The 18,227-nt window shown below is 35.9% G+C and overlaps 1 pseudogene; it reads right to left on the bottom strand.

The window, feature by feature from the left end:
* The window catches only part of LOC149154051 (uncharacterized), a 33,132-nt pseudogene extending 15,307 nt beyond the window's left edge, over positions 1 to 17,825 (bottom strand).
* Between the last annotated feature and the right edge of the window lie 402 nt (positions 17,826 to 18,227).

The raw sequence follows: 18,227 nt of genomic DNA on the forward strand, positions 1-18,227 counted from the left end.
AAATTTCATTTGGAAGTATGTGATGTTGATTTTTGTGTAGCTTGGGAGGTACTCCAAGCCCTAGTGTTCGAGTGTTGGAGGTCAAAGCGCCACAAGTAGGCTTGGGGGCTTGGAACCCAAGTATGGGGTTTTCCACCCATCGATGTTTGGGCCAAAACCATGATGAGTTTTCAACATGTGATGGATAAGGATGATAGTGCTAATCAAGATGATTCTAATGCAATGAGAATCATGTGATTCTAAGTTGTCATTGAGGAGAAATGAATTTTTGAAGTTGAAAAGTAACTATTGGTTTTCAAGTCATGTAGGCTTGAAGTAAAATTTGTCCAATAGATGTGTCTCCTCAGTAATTCATGGAGCCCCTCATTTTGATATAAATATAAGGTGATTTGATGTGTTTGATATCATCCATTATGCAACATCCTCTCAAGGAAAAGGAGCTCTAAAATTGGGACGCAAGAAGAGGCCTAAACAATGTGAAAGAGGTCAATACCTAGCTGCGGCAAGAGAGGCACACCACAGGTAGGGTTGAGGATTGTTTTTCTATTGGAATAGGGGTTTGAGATTGCATTGATAACAGTTGAGGAGGCTGGCTTCTAGGCTAAGTTCCTTGCAGGCCATAAGATTGTCGTTTGGAGAGTGTTTGGGCACCATTTTGAGGACTGTCTCACTCTTGAAGGGTTGTTGTGTTAGGCCGCAGGCCATAACACACAACTGGGCTTTTTTAAGGGTTGTCAAGGGTTGACATATGCCCTAAATAAGCAAAGTGGGGGAGGAGGAGGCTTCTTAAGGTGTGTCACAACCATTTAAGGCCTTGTTTTGTCATTGTTAGGAGGATTTAGGGCTGTAGAAAGTGCCCTAACTAGATGTCACGAATAACAAGGTGAAAACATTATTACAATATTCTTTTTGAAGGGATGTTGGGTCAAAGACTTTGACCAGTGCTTGGATCAGTTTGATGGGAAGTTGTAGGAGACCCTAGGAGTTGTTCAGCGGAGCCCACGCTTTGGGAAGCCTACCAAGCAACCAAGGTGACAACAATCACATCAAATGAGAGGCAAGAGAACAGTAGAAAGGAGAGTTGAAAATGTTTCCTTGATGAAAGTTGGATAGATTTCCTAGGTGAGGACATGATTGGTGCTCAGATTTGTGTAATAGCTCCTTTATTGCAGAAGCAAAGGGAGGATTGGTGAAGTTTGTTGGCAACCGTGTGTAAGGGTATCCTAGGTGTGGGGATGCCCTAGATAGGTGTAGATACTACATCATGGACTTGGTCACTCGTGGTCTGTTGGAGGGTAGCGTGAGAGTGGACTAAGTGTGGACAAGATTGGGCACATATGGTCTGTTGGAGGAGAGCGTGATAGTGTCCAAGCTAGGGCCCGATGAGCAACACCTTCATGGACAAAGGTAGTTATTGAGCTTAAGTGTTTACAAACCAAAGGAGAAGTTATGGAGCCCAACACCTCGAGTGCTATATTACCAGCCCTCCTTCTATATTAATGAGTTTAGTTTATGGTCTTTTAACTCCTTATCATTAGCTTTATCGATAAACCTTTCAAAATATAAATCATTGTTTGACTTTTTAATTTTTCTATGTAACTTGTCCACTTATAATCGAAAGCTGCCAGGGAAAGGATCCCTATCTCTAGATTGATGGCTGCTAGAATCCTTTGGCTAGTTGCCTAATTAGTTACCAAAGGTGGTAGATTATCTTGAGTCCATTTATCCTATTCTTTTATTGCAACAAAATTAGCAAAATAATCTCAAGGCTTAAATGATTTCATTGTACCCAAGGTAGAAACTTGGTCTTGAGAAACTATCATGGTGATCATGGTACCGGTAGTAGACAAAAAGGTAGAAGGTTTGTTGCAATCATGGCAACCAAGATACTAGGGGATGAAATTGTAGTAGAAGGGGAATATAAAAATGGAACTTATAAGGTAGTTAAGGCACTAGAAGAAGGGTCAATGCTAGGCATGCACATTTATGTTATTTGGGATGTCATAAGAATTGAGGAAGATTATATATAAGAAGTACTGAGAACAATTGCAGGGGATGAAGAAGGAGATGCGATAGAGGTACTCTAGGTAAAAGAAAGATATTGGTTAGAAGCCTCTTTGGGTTCCACTTGTGATTCCTCCACTTTTTTAGTCTTTTTCAGGTCTATCTCTTGTATCTCATCTATCTCGTCTTCACTCTCCCTTCCCTACCATTAGTATCATTCTCCTTTTTCTCTTTATCCAGCGACACCAATAATAGACTTATTGTTAATAAGTAGCATTGGATGACTGAGGATGATAGTTAGAGCTCATATGTTCATCTTGGGCTTTTCCTTGGGGTTTATGAGTTGATGTATCCTACTTTAAATTATTTTTAAAATTCCCAACAATATCCTTTGCCATCTCGTCTTCATGGAGCTTCATCTTGCGAACACAATATTCATCCTAAATTTCCTTTGACGAGTCATGTAGCCATTTTGCATCGAGGCCTTATCTCAGGGAGATATTAAGAGGATATACATTTTTCAAGGGTCCTTTTATTTTTGTCCCATGCCACCTCAACCTTTATAGCCCCTGTTTGTAGCCAAGACATGCCCTCTTCCATATGTAAACTCTTTATCAGATTGATAAAAAGAGAATACTGAGCTCTCCCATGAGCTTATATTTGAAGACGAGAATGACAACAAAATTTTCATTTTAACTCGACACCTTAACAAGATTAGAGACCCTTCCACCTCACTGGCTTAAAATATGGACTCAAACCATGGTAGAATGTGACATTTTGGAGCATGTCACTTTAGTCCCTTTGGCAAGGAGTGACATAACACCTTTTGTGAAAGAGAAAAAAGAGATTTTCGCCTCTTCCCTGTTTGAAAGAGGTGAAACTTTCTAGAAATTTGGGAAATGTCTGAAAATGTCCTTGAAAAATGTTTCAAGAACATTTAAAAATGATTCCATTTTATTGAATCACTATTACAAGACATTGTCGCCTCTTCACCCTTTAAAAAGGGTTGAACTATCCAGAAGGAGGAGAAATGTCCAAAAACATCCTTGAAAAAGGCTTTTAAAGAATTTAAAGATGATTCCATTCCATTGAATTACTACTACCCGAATGGGTTTTTAAGGCATTTACTTAATTTCGTCTTAAATTTCATTTATGTCAACCATTTTTATTTAATTAAATTTATTATAATGAAATCATATAAAATTTAATTTCAGTATTACACCAAAGACATTATTTATTTATGAATAAAAAATGTATACATATTTGATGACAAATATCTAAAAAAATATCCATAATGTATCAAAAATATATGTGGTGGGACCAATAACATTGATGAAGCTATTGTCCATATCTATTATAAACCATTCATTCAAATATATTAACCTTAATATCAATGAAATCTACATGAATCAAGGGCATGTGCATCTGCATGGAAGACATAGAGAGGAATTAGAATAAATTCTTTTTTATTTTTTCATATCAGCTTGTTAATACACAGAATGGCAATTTATGATCCTTTTTTTAAGACATTTTTTCTCCCACGTCATCAAATAAAATTTCAAGGTAGGCGATGCCATTTTTGTTCAAACTCTCGAGAAGATTTCAAGAATGGAAGAACAATGGGTGGTGCAATTTTGTTCAAACCCTTGATGAGCTTTAAAGAATGGAAGAACAAACCCTCAAGGAACCTTCAAGAATGGAAGAACCTTCTATATTAATTTGTTTATTTTTTAGTCCTTCAACTCCTTATTGTTATATTTATCGATAATCCTTTCAAAATCTAAATCATTGTTTGAATTTTTCATTTTTCTATGTAACCTTTCCACTTATGACCCAAAGTTGTGAGGGAAAGGATCCCTATCTCTAGATTCATGGCCACTACAATCCTTTGGCTGGATGCCTCATTGCTTACCAAAGGTGTCAGATTATCTTGAATCCATTTACCCTATGCTTTTATTGAAACAAAGTTTCTATCATCATTGATCATTCCAATGAGTTTTTGATGACACAATGTGCATGATACTATACTTTTTGTCAAAAAACAATGATCTAAGACCATTGTTGGGGAGTCTTTTTCATTATGTGTCCAAGGCCATAGTGTTTAGAGTCAGTCAATCTGTCAAGAAGTAATTAGTGTGTCATCAAGTAATGAGAATATAATTTTCCTATGAGTCAATGCATGATTCATCTCTATTAGACTTCGTATCTAACAAATTCCCTTTAGATGAAGTTCCATTAGTGTGTGTAGGAACTATATTATTTAATACATAATCAAGATTTGTCAATTATATTAATGAGAGAGACCTAGTACTCCTCAACACTCTTGGCACATATTAACATGTTTTGGCCCACACTAACATTCCTTGGCACCTCGCATCCCCTGGAACATCTTTGTACCTAGAAAATCTTGCCATGACTAGGACACCCAAGCACATGTTGGCAAACCCTAGCATAGCATAGCACTCTCCTAACATGTGTTGACATGCCCCGTAGTCCCTAACATGCCCTGGAACACTTTGGCATGCATTAACATAAATTATCACTTGGCACACATTGGAAATTGGCATGTATTGGAACATATTATTTGTGTGCCTACCATGCCCCTTTTGAAAAAGATAAAGTCTGGAATTATTAACCCTCTTATGTGTTCATTTCCTTGCGTTTTAGCTTGGTTCTTCCTTATGTTTCCTTAACACTCCTCGACACATATTGGCATACCCTGACACGCTGCACATCATAGCATGCCTTAGCATGTCTCATGTAATGGCACGAATTGGCATTATTTGGCAGATTTTAACACACACTAGAACTCCTTAACGCTTTGGCACTTCTTAACATGCCATGATATTCCCTAGCATGCCTTACCAATGCTCAACATACCTTGTCACTCCCTCCTTGGCATGCCAGCTAACACTCATTGACACACCCTAGCACACCCTCATATTCATTCACTTCCATTCATTTTGACCTAGTGCTCCATTGTGTTTCCATAATACTCCCTAAAACTCCTCAGCATGCATTAGCTCTCTCTAGCATACCTTAGCACTCTTCGACATGCCCTTCCACTTCATAGAAATATGTGTATCACTCCCTAACACACATTGGCACTTGGGACATGTTGGTGCTTGGAAAGTCTTATCATGTCTAACATTCGTTGAGATGCCTTGGTATGCTTTGGAATGGTTTAATATTAAATTATTTGAGATCAACTACTGGAAAGTAAATGAGAAGTAATAAAAGAATATTTGGCACTTAGAATTCTCTAACACTTGGCACCTAGTGTTGGTACCCTCTTATGTGACCCTCTTGGAAAAGGTAAAGTAATGACTTATTAACCCTCTTATGTGTTCATTTCCTTGTAGTTTAACTTGTTTCTCCTTTTCATTGCCTTAACAGTCCCTGGAATATATTGTGACACCCTTGCACATATTGGCATGCCTTAGCACTTGGCACATCTTATCATATTTGACATGTTTTCACACTATATTGCACATGTTAGCATTCCCTAGCATGCCTTGGCACTCACACCCTCACAACTAGCCTTACATTTTTTGCATGACTTGGGAACTCAGTCAAGTCCTTAGCTACTGCAGCTCATGTGACATTGGTATGCTTCGGTTGTAATAATTAGACCAATTGCACCTAATATTAGTTGATTGTGCCTTTCTCACCTAATAATCGCCTATAACTCATTTGAGAGCATTCATGTTCAAGCTCAACTTGTCCCACTTAAGAAATTACCAAGGCAAGGATCACATCTAGCCATGGACATAAAAAAATTAAGCAACATAGCTTACACATACAATATTTCACATGTATGTCCGGTTCATATAAAAAATAAAGCATTAACTAAGAGTTTGTAAGAACCACAAGATGCACAAGACACACATGATATAAGCCGATAGAAGCTGAGTGCCCCAAACATTATACACAATAATGTAAAATATGAAACTGTATAAAATAGTTTTAGCATGCCCTAGCATAGTATAGCACTCTCCTAGCATGTGTTGGCATGCCCTATAGTCCCTAACATGCCGTGGAACACCTGCACATGCATTAACATACATTATCTCTTGACACACATTGGCACTTGGCATGTATTAGAACCTACTATTAGTTTGCCTAGCATGCCCCTTTTGGAAAAGATAAAGTCTTGACGTATTAACCCTGTTATGTGTTCATTTCCTTGCATTTTAGATTGGTTCTTCCTTTTGTTTCCTTGGCACTCCTTGACACATATTGGAATACCCTGTTGTTATATTGGAATATGTACTTTGGATATTGGGTCACTTCAATGCCCAAGTGGTGGTGAAGGTGTCCCAAATTTATCATCTTAAAACCCTTTTCAACTTTTTCTTTATCGATGCAATATATATTTCATTACTCCTTATCATCAAAAAATCATCTACATACATTACAAGTTACACAACAATTTTGACAACTTTCTTGTCAAACATAGTTGCCTCATCAAGATTAAAGTGTTTGAAATTCAATTTTAGAAGATGTTCAATTAACTTTTCATACGATGCTTATTGTTCGTATTTTATGCCATATAAGGATTTAATGAATTTTCACACTTTTTATTCTCTTTCCTTCATAAAAAATCCTTTTGGTTGATACATGATGACATTATATTTCAAGTTTCTTTCTAAGAAAGTACCATTTGCATCCATTTGGTGGGATTCCCATCTATTTTGTGTTTCCAAGGAAAAGAGAGTGTACATGGTGGCTCATTTTGTTATGGATGAAAAATTCTCTTCATAATCAATTCTTTCTTTCTATGCAAATCAATTTTCAATGAGCCTTACTTTGCACTTTTCAGCTGATTCATCTATTTTTTACTTTATTTTTGTAGACCCACTCATAGTCAGTTGGTTTGGTTTCAAATGGAGGGTCCATCAACTTCCAAGTTCCATTCTTGATGATATCTAACATCACCTAAAGTGTCATGCTGACCATGATAGGGATATCCTTCTCAATATTCATGTTTATACATGTTATATGTTAGTATTTCTATCTCATGGTTTTGAACCAAAACCTTTACAACAAAATGACATTAGAAACCCCTCTTTTTCACAAATGAGGGTCTCCATTTCATTTTTTGTTCTCCTCTTCTGTCCTCTAGGTCATATGAGGAAGCATAACTACATAAAAAATATTAAAATGTCTATACATATGACCAATAAAAAAATCCTATTAATACCAACAACTAACCAATGCATTTCTAAACTTACACCTCATATTGTAAGGAAGCACTAGCCCTTGCGCTTTGTTTTTTCTTGGCGAGTGAAAGAACATCAATTTTTTGTGTTCATTTTTTCTCCTCTAATAAATTCAGGAACTTTATGTAAAGGAATTTATTTATTTTTTTGTTTTTTAATTAATTATATATATATTTCATTTCGATCAATATTCATGTTCATTCCATGTACTTCAGACCAAACTAAATATTTACTAGAAAATAGGTTCTTGTCTTTAAGGTTTTGCACGAAAAGGCTCACGATAGTTTTCCATTTGCCTTGATTTACCATTTTATATCAATGCCTACAAACAATGTGGGAACACATTAGCAAGAGATCCATCCACATTAGAAAAAGAACAATATCTTCATTTTACTATTTTTAAATGTTTGCAAAATTTCTATTGCTTAATTTTGAGTTGAGTGGCGTTTGGGAAGATTTCTTATTTATAGTGAAGCACTTGCTTTAAAGAGAGTTTGCATGCATGTGTTTAAGCCTAAGATCTCTAATATAGCATGGGAATTGGTGCCTTTCTTGAGAACATTTTTCTATTTTAACACACCTTCTCCTTTGTTATTTTAGTCGCTAGGCATCATACTATTTTAGAGGAAATAAACCTTTATTCCCACACCTTGCATGTGATCCTCTTCTTGGAAACTCATCATGATGCAATTCAACCTAGGCATATATGCAAGGTTGCTTTTCTTTGTGAATTTGAATTAGACCTACAATCATCCACACATACTAATTGTTACTATGAGAAAGGCAAAGATTGAGAGGTGATGTAATTAAAAGGGATTATTATTGGCAACTTTCGTGTTTCAACCATGAAAACTGTGAACAATCTTGGAGAGGGTGTGCTCAAGGATGATCATTCTAGGCAATGTTTGTATTTCATCCATACAAAAAACAATCAATAGATATATATGGTTACTAAAGGAAAACAACAAGTTATTACAAAGGGGGCACCATATTGAACTATTTCCAGTAGGTTGGAACTTCATAATAAGAAAAAAATATATATCGTGGAGTAGAGCCATAGTGTTGCGTTGACTTTTTGCTCATACATTGAATGAGTTATCGTGAGTATTACGTGCTAAAATAACACATATTTTAGAAGACATGCGCCTCACTAAAGATACTTTCAACATATTTGTCAATTAAAGGAAAAACATTAGCTACAAAGTGTTTTGAGCAAGTGTGTACTTTCAACAAACCTAGTTTTGAAAGAGAGAAAATTCACTGGAGAGGAATTGTGACATCCAAAATGATCTAGCACATAGGCCTTTAACCATAATTTGATCCTCTTCTCTTTCTTCAACTACATTCTCTCTCCTCCTATTTTGTTCTATAAAGGAGAGGTGCAAGTCCTCATTCTAGAGGGTGGATTTACTTATATAGGTGTCAAGAGCTTCTCATCATCTACCCTCATCCATTTCAGACTTGATAACACTTCCACTACTGCATGTAAGAGCTTGATAGGGTAGCCCATGGTATAATGTCTCTAGGTTTACTTTCTAACACTTCATTCACATATGAAATGGATTCTAATATGCTTATTTTATAGCTCTTCGAGTTCATGTGGTTGTTTTGTATATGTTATCATGCTACAAGGATTGTGTTGTCATTACAATGCACTTATTTAAATTTTACTTTCATATAGCGTGCATATTCTTTGCTAATTTTCCATCTAATCACTATAGGAATTTTAATTAAGAAAATCATCACGACCTTTCATAATTTAATTTATATTTTAATCTCTATCCTCTTTAGAACACTCAAGGGTAGGATTATCTATTGGATTATGTTATAATTACACCCAAATTACACACAAACATGTTAAGGTAATCCTCATGAATAAATTTTTTTAGTAGTGATCCTCATTGAGATAAAGACACTAAATTATTAAACAACCACAAGCATTATATCACTATAGATAAGGGTATTTTAAAACATTTTTTTTAATGCCAAACTGATATTTTGTCTTAAAATCCTAAATAATTATTTTAATTTAAAAGTTAAAACTATTTTAGTTGTCTTAAGTTAGAAATTAAGATAATTCGTTCGATTAAGTTATAAATGAAGACAATTCGTTGAAAGAGTAGCGGAAAAATTATGAAAAAGAAAAGGGAAGTAAACACAATGAGGGTTGGAGATAGGTAATTGTCACAAACAGGTCAAACGAGGAGCAGGAGGTTGACTATTTGACTCTTCTGACGATAGCATTTTTGCATTGTTTTCCCTCTTGAATTACAGGGACAGGTCCAACCTCACCTCCTATTACAGGGGTTTGTATAGGGCTAGCCTCACCTCCTTTTGCAGGGGTTTTGATAGGGCTAGCCTCACCTCCATTTGCAGGGGGTTTTAGGCTCTTCGTCATGCATATGGACTCTACCATTGCATCTAACAAATTGCGGAGCGTAAGCTTCTAGGGAGCTAGTGCCAGGAATATGGTCATAAACCTGGAGGAATAGGAACTACATGAGATGAATGCGATGAATGCGGGGCATTGCTTTCCATGTTAGACATACCTCTAGCAGTTTGAGAGCCTACAGCTAGGGCCAGATTTATGCGAGAAATTTGCGAGTGATGTGATAAGATGTTGTGGCCCTTTATTTCCCAAGGCTTAAGCATCTTTGGATGTTAGGGCTAGGGGACGTGGATAGGGTTGCTATCAGGGCACTTATCAAGCATTGTCACAATATTTTAGAGCTCATATCCTTTGATTGGATGATTGTCGATGAGACGATGCTAGAAAATGAAACGTCTTTTTGGTTTTTGGCTGTGGCGGGTTCTCGGAACATCAAGTGGACAATGGATTCGCAACTATGGGTTAGTCTTTTGAAATTGGTTGCAGTGGATGTATCACGCAGGGATATAACCCTAGATGTGACTTTCAGGTTGTTTCTTTTGGAGAGCTTAAAGGTTCTGTGCGCATTGAATTATGGAGAGCAGTCACTGCACTTGCGATGTTTGTGGTGATTGATGATGAGACTGTAATTATTGATCCTACTAGGGCAAAAGTTGCAATGCATGAAGGTAGTATTAGGTTCTGTTGGATCTTGTAAAGTTGTGTCGAGAGGGGTACAATAAGAAGCAAAAAAGGTACATTTCCCTTTGCATGACTTTCTCAATATTACTTGTTCATAAGTGATCCTGTTAAACCAAAATTCCCAATTTATAGGTCAGTAGGTCTCTTTTTGCCTTGCAGTACATTGCCCTTTGCATGAATTTTTCAATCTTATTTGTTCATAAGTGATCCTGTGAAACAAACATTCCCAATTTATGGGTCAATTGGTCTCATTTTGCCTTGCATTCTGCACAACTTTCTCAATTTAATTTTCCATGGATGATTCTGTGAAATGAATCATTGCTATTAGCTACACTTGTTAGTTGTGTGCAGTTGGAGAGTCAGTTTGCTTCAACACTTCTCCAATTACATGTTGAAAGGCTCAATCAGGCTGTCCACAAGTGAATTTTATGTGTTCTTCTATGGGCCATAGAAAATTTATTAGTCAATGTAGATGTTGCTAAAGTGATCAATGCATATGTTGCCAAAGTTGTTGCTATGGAAGGGGGCATTAGCATTTTCATAGTCTTTTGTTAGGTCCCCTAATAGATGGGTTGTTGAGGAGGCTGTGGGGGACTGTCGAACCTATCTGTAGGAGAAGAGCACAAGGTGTTGACTATATTCTCTTTGTTTATTTTTTAATCTAAAAACTAAAAATTAAAAAGTGAATCTTTATTTTCCCCTTTATCAAGCACCATGCCTTCATTGTGCATGTTGGTGGTGTTGCCTACTCATTGTATGCATTGGAAGTGCAATGTAAATTATAGTTGTCATTATTGATTGGAAAAACTAGGATGTTTGACTAAATACTACTTCATTTTGCTATCATCCAAATAATAACAAGTTTTCTTCCTCATTTCCAAATAACACATGAAGCTGATTTTTTTTCTTTGGCTCAGGGTACTATTGCAAAGGTAAGTGGCATAAGGAAATTGGTGGATCTTATATTCAAATGGCCTTATGGCAGGAAAAGGGTTATGGTGAGCTACAAACTTTGATTTCCAGAACTTGACACATAAAACTCTAAAACTAACAATTATCTGTATCTTTAAGACTTCTCTTTTATGATAATATAGCTGTGGTAAATCATTCTAGCAGATAGATAGGTTTTTTTTGTCTCTGCTTTGCACAAAAAGTGTGCAAATAAACCTCTTTTATGGAAGATGTATTTTCTCTACTTTTGTTTGAGAAGCAAATATTACTTACTTTATATAAGATTCAATCTCTAAATAGATTTTGAAGAGAAATAAAACGTAAGCCAAACTATTTGAATTCAATTTTAAGGACACTCTTTGCAGAATGTGCCTATCATTACTCCTTTCAGGTTTTGAATCATTAAGGGTTGGAGCAGGGAAAAAACAAGAGCATGGAAAAAAGAAGAAGGAAGAACAACCTAGGTAATGTAAGGAGAGATTTAGCAGCTGGGGAATCGATTGTACAAGGGTGGGAGCCTGGTCTTGTCGAGACAACATAAGGAGGGATACAACAAAGCAGATATATATATATATATATATATATATATATATATATATATATATATATATATATATATATATATATATATATATATATATATATATATATATATATATATATATATATATATAGGTATAGGTTAGTGTCAGAAACCTATAGAAAATTTAGGGTAATAAATTCTCTCTGTTATTGTTGTGTTTGCGTGTTGTTGTAGGAAAGGATTTTAGCAATAAGTTTGTAACTAGTTCCCCTGCTGTTGCATATCTTGTGCCATTTTCACATCGAATTTCCTTTCCATGGTACTGGATCCATTGCAGTTGTGCTATTTACCTAACGAATTTCCTTGCTGTTGTACCAAATTCCTTGCTATTGCATATCTATTACTATTTTCATAACTAATTTTGTGGGGTTAATTAACCCTATGCTACAATGTTTTACTGTTTTCATATTGGATTATGTGGGGGTAGATAAATCCTAGCCTCAGCAAATAGGATGCACCAAGAAAATTTCCATGCACAGGTATGTGCAAGGCTTCACAACATAGAAAGAATCATTTCAAACCATCCATGTCAAAACAGAAAGAGCTATGCCCACAAAAGCATAGCCCCCATAGGTAACGAGCTCTAAAATTTGAAGTGCATATAATGACAAATGTAACAGCCAACCGAGGACCGAATACTCAATGCTTCAGGACTAAACTTCCCAAGTGAACCTGTCTACTCATCACACTAGGTTACACTTTGTTTTAGGATCATCACTTATACCAAATGATGTTCTAGCCATGGGATTAATTATCTTAGTTATCTTCTTCGATATAAAATCCAACTGCCCAAGTGTCTGTCAAACCATAGCCTTGTCTCTAATTTAGGAGAAAGCCCACAAACATTCATATCTATCATCAGAGCTAGTAGAGGCTGACCATAGTAATATAAATCCAAACATTTCATCAATCTCCTCTATCGATAAATTGTGGAATAATTTTGAGGAACATATTTCTTATGGTACCCCCATGCAAACCAATGGGTAACATATTGCTCTTATAGGACACACACGTCCTTCTTGGGATCACTTGAGAATCCCAAACTCTCAAGATAAAGCTTCCAAAATCAAGTCCATAATCCAAAGTAACCAATTCATCTTCTCCATATTGCAATATCCATTTCTGTTGTGTTTGATCATTGTTGAAAATAGAGACACATTAAAATCCAAAAAAAAAATGTAGGGATCCCCATCACCTATGGACTGAATGGTCCATTTTCAATAACTCTCGTATTCCCAACAATTTCATAGTATGTAACAGCATCTTGAGAATGTCCATTTCTTCCATAGAGAAGAGAGATGGAAACCAATATTTCAAGGTCTTTTTGATAAATTTCGGTGGACTATTTGATTAAACAGTCTGCTCCTCAATAAAATTTCCAGGAATCTTTGCTGTTAGAGTTCATTCCAAGACAGATGGGATATATGATATGTTGGCATTATGTGATATTGTAAGTTTGTAACTTGTATATTCTTTGAAAAATCCCACAATTCCATAAATCATGGTCTTATAACTATTTATAGGATATGATTTTACTTCTGTTCTTGGACTTATTTCATGTTATAAAATCATTGCATTTAAAAAGAAAAGAAAATGTTCGTTAACTAAATAAAATCAATTTCCAGAGCTAAAATTTCAATGCCCTTTCTTATGTGCACTTGCTTGTACATTTTTATTTGTTTTTCTGTGTGGCATCTAAGATCACCATAGAGGCTAAGAACATTTCATGTCAACTGAATCTTTGGTACAGAGACGCAAAGTCTACATTTTCCATGTTGATTCTGATGCATTGATATATTCACATCCTATTCATTCTACTTACTGGTATATGTATTGCCTGTCATGCAGCCGAAAAGTATGTTAAGAAGAAAAAAACTAGAAGAAGCACTTGTATAATCAGGAAATCTAGCCTTATATGAAAATTCTGATGGTTAAAGAGAGGATGATATTTATTAGGCTGTTAGTCCAGTTCATGGTTTGTAAGAGGCTCAATGCATAGAACTTTTGTTTTTGAGCATTTGAATTGTGATGTACAATAACTAATATCTTCAATAGCATGTATTGAGGATTTCCTTTCTATTTTACTCTACTGCAGAGGTTATTTGAGCCTGAATTTGCTACCTTCTTCTAATCTATCCCTTTCATTTGTTGGAGATGATGGTGTTGTGGAGACATTGGCTGTTTTGAGTCATGGTAATGAGAACTCAAGTGTTGTTATTGGAGGGATTTCATTAGATACTTCTGGATGATCATTTTTGTTAAGGTTACCTGGTGGCAAGCCCTCATATTTCTAGCAATCAGAGAAGTCTAAGTTGGTTGGACATGAGTTCCTCTCAAAGGTAAACTACTAACTATAGTATACAAATATAATTAAACAATATTAGTAATTGAAATAAACTGCCATATATGTAATTGAAATATTCCTAGAGTGTGATATTGATGATTCAATGATATGTAGGTATTTGATGTAGAATGCTTTTGTTGGGCCTTGGGTCTTAGCACTTGCTCAATTATTTATGAATCTTTATCTGTATTCTAAATACTTTCAATACACTAGTTTACTTTGGGCACAAGTGTTGTTGTCTAAGTTGCATGGTATAGTGAAACATGAATTCATACATATATACATACATACATACATACATACATACATACATACATACATACATATACATATATATATATATATATATATATATATATATATATATATATATATATATATATATATATATATATATATATATATATATATATATATATATATATATATATAATGTTTCCAACACGTTCTTGTTTCGGATGTATGCATTCCTATTTCACTATACCATGCAACTTAGACAACAACACTTGTCCCAAAGTAAACTAGTGTTGTGCCTAACTCCATCGACCATCAATGCTCCACTCACATCTAATGGTAAGTATTTGCTGCTCCAAAGTATGGACATACTATCATTCTTATGCTACGAGGAAGGGGAATTAACTACTGAGCAAACATGGTAAAAATGTGTAACTCTGCCTCTTTGTAAGAAGGTGTTCTCCACTAAGCCTAGTCTCTCCCTCAACATATCAATCTTCCCCTTTGACAGGGGCCTACCCAAAATGTGTAAAAATTGAAAATTCAAGGGAACATACTCAAGCACCACTGCTCCCTTCTTGAACTTATCTTCTAGGAAATGGTACCAAATGTTGATATGCTTGGAGTGATCGTGAAGTATTGGATTTGGAGAGAGTTGAGCAACTTTGACTTTCATAACACTTAAAGCCATCTGCTACAACACATGAATGCCATTGTTACTTGCTTCCAATTGATCTAGGATATCATACTTGGGACCCCAAGTTGAAACAAAACCTGGAAGTGCTCTTCCTAGAACTAGCCTCACCTTGATATTTTGAATCCACAAAGCTATGCAACATCAATTTTCTACCCTCAACATACCTTAACCGATAATGAAATGTGCGCTCCAAATAGTGAAGAAAATTCTTTGCAGTAGTTGAGTGAATTTTACTTGAATTAGCTCAATGTATTTATACGAAGAAAAAAGAAAATATGAAGTTGTTTATTCACCAAATACTAGAGGTAAACTCTATTTCTGAGAATCTTCAGCCAATGAATCTACCATTGTACTTGTATCTGCTCTTGTTAGCCACATGCTTCATCTTATACAACCACCAAGGTTCAACCATTGTTTCCAAAGAAACCTCATGAGTATTGTTTTCTTACGAGAACACCTTGTGGAAAACCATTCAAGTACCTTTCCACGATCCATGGATGGTAAATTCGGTAAAGCAATGGCCCTAATTAGGGTACTTAACTACTAGGGGATCAAGATAGTTGAATCTTTAACCTCCCTAACTTTGGGAGAGAGGTCTCACATTTGGCTTATGATAAATTTTTATACATGGATTACATATTAGTGAGCTAATTAAAAAGAGAAAAAGTTGTTTCTTTAATTAAATGGACATATATTAGACCTTTCAAAGGTAGGCTCTGAAATTTGCTGACTATCACAGAACTTGTGAGCTATATCAACAACAAAAAGCAGACTATTCATGGCTTTAAAAAACAAAAATACATCATTGTAGAAGTTAGAGTATCTGTCTGTAGAGTATTTTATAGCTAAGGTTCATGAACAAAATCATTTGTATGCCCATTCTGAGAAATTGAAATGGTCCAAACATCTTGCTCCAGTCCCAATGGCTCTTTGAAAGGCCATCAACTACCTTGTTCATGTCCCTGTATATGTGAGACAAAGAAGTGTGTGGGAAGGTTGTCATTTAGTGTTGTATATCATCATGGAGTGGATATAAAGTGAAATTTCTAAGTGTTGATTCCATATATATATATATATATATATATATATATATATATATATTTTTTTCCTTTTTTTTCAAGGAAAATTTCATGAGGAAACCCACAGGATGCTTCGCAACACTTACGGATGACATCCATAGTAAACTTGTTGACAGACTAGTGCAACTTACCTAGGGGGAGTCGAATTAGGGACTTGCTTGCATAGCCAAATAATCAATAACATTGGCAGCAATTGGTTGAGCTAATCCCTCGTGTGTGTGTGTATTTAATACAAAAAGGTTCACCACAAATTTAGTGGCGTAAGAATAAAAACATGTGGGGGGGGGAAGTTTGGTAGCGATGAGTAGAGGACAACATTGTATGGTGGATCATCATGGTTTCTATAAGTTGGCCCTAGTTAGTAACATAAAGCTTTGGGTTAATAATGATTGACTTCTAGCCATCAATGTTAGACCCAAATGGTTGCTTGTTAGGTAGCTAGTGGTTTCCCGCACCTTTTCTTCAATAGCTTTTCTAGCCTAGAGATGAGGTTAGCCTCCCAAACCCTAAGATTGTTGAGATTAGTGTGTACATGTTGGAGAGGATGTAGGTTGTTCCTTACTCATGGTACATGGGGTCCCTTCATAGCTTAAGTAACTGCGTTTGATATATTTCAAGGATCAAGTTTGAAAATTGACGTGTTTAATTAGTATCCACACCAATTAAATAAGGTTTGGCCAGTTAATTTGTTGTTCAATGCAATTGTAATTTATTAATTACTTTCAACTTTTGTTCTAATAATTGTTGCATATGGTGATGCATATATATTTACCTATGCAATATTTCATATGTATCCTTACAGGTTCTTTCTATTGAATATTGACATTACTAGAATGGTTGCCATTGCCACAATGCCTTGCTCATTAGTGCATGGATGGAATCTCTTGGAATGATTGGAAACATGCCTTGGCTCTCTTCCCACTAGCCAAGGGACACATTACCCAATGGACTGAGGTAATGAGGTTGTTGGTATATGCAAAATGTTATGATGTGATTAACTCATGAATTGATTTGCTAGTTTTAATTTGATATCACCGTTATCAAATTATATAAAATAAAAAAAAGGTATGCTCATTAGTGCATGAATGGAATGCCTTGGAATGATTGGAAAGATGCCCTTGGCTCTCTTCCCACTCTCCAAGCGACACATTACCCAATGGAATGAGGTAATGAGGTTGCTAGTATATGTAAAATGTTATGATGTGATTAACACATGGATTGATTTGCTAGTTTTAATTTGATATCATAGTTACAAAATGATCTGCCTTCATGCCCTACGCCATGACCGAAACAAGAGGGCAACCCTAATGAGCCAACAATGGAATTATGAGAGATTTGAACCTTTCCTTACTTAACTATTGATAGGTCTTCTACACAACCATCCACGTTCCCCACGAGAACCCCCGAAAATGCCCCTGAAATCTGCAGTTCCTGGCAGAAGACCACTATGTTTTCCTGGAGGCTCTGAACATTAGAGTCGATGCTGATAGGTTTGAAGGTTTGCAATGGGCTACTAGTGTTTAAGTAGGCCTCGACGAAATTTAGTGCCTCAATCGAGAAACTTGGTGAAAGAGATAGTTGTTCAGTCACGTCTGTTGATATTGCTGTCAGGATATCAGATGGTGCCTCGTTATGTTGCATGGAGGAGGCAGACTCATTGGTTCCAGAAAAGTAGGGGAAAAGGGAATCCCTTCCATGATATTTTCTAGTGATGCGAAATTTTTTGAGTTTGGTGTCACTTCTGCCTCCATTCCAAGCTACTGAGGTGGAGGGTTTGTCTAGATGGAGATATTCTCTGTCGGGTCTTCCAAGTAATTTATCAATTCCTCCTCCATAACTATATCTTCTAGACACTATCGAGCCTTTCAAGGGAGTAAAAAATAAAACCTTCATAGAAAAATACCTTAACCTATGGACACAATGCAAACCCTAACCCCCACCTAGCTGTAATGCACAACATTAACTCCTTGATCCATTAGGGAGGACCACCGACTGGGGTTTCTAGATGCAACTACTTAAAAAGGTCCAACATCATTCCAACAC

The sequence above is a fragment of the Pinus tabuliformis genome, chromosome 9 (assembly GCF_031772625.1).
Source record: "Pinus tabuliformis cultivar Carrire ecotype Pingquan chromosome 9, CPIR1, whole genome shotgun sequence".
Classification (NCBI taxonomy): Eukaryota; Viridiplantae; Streptophyta; class Pinopsida; order Pinales; family Pinaceae; genus Pinus; species Pinus tabuliformis.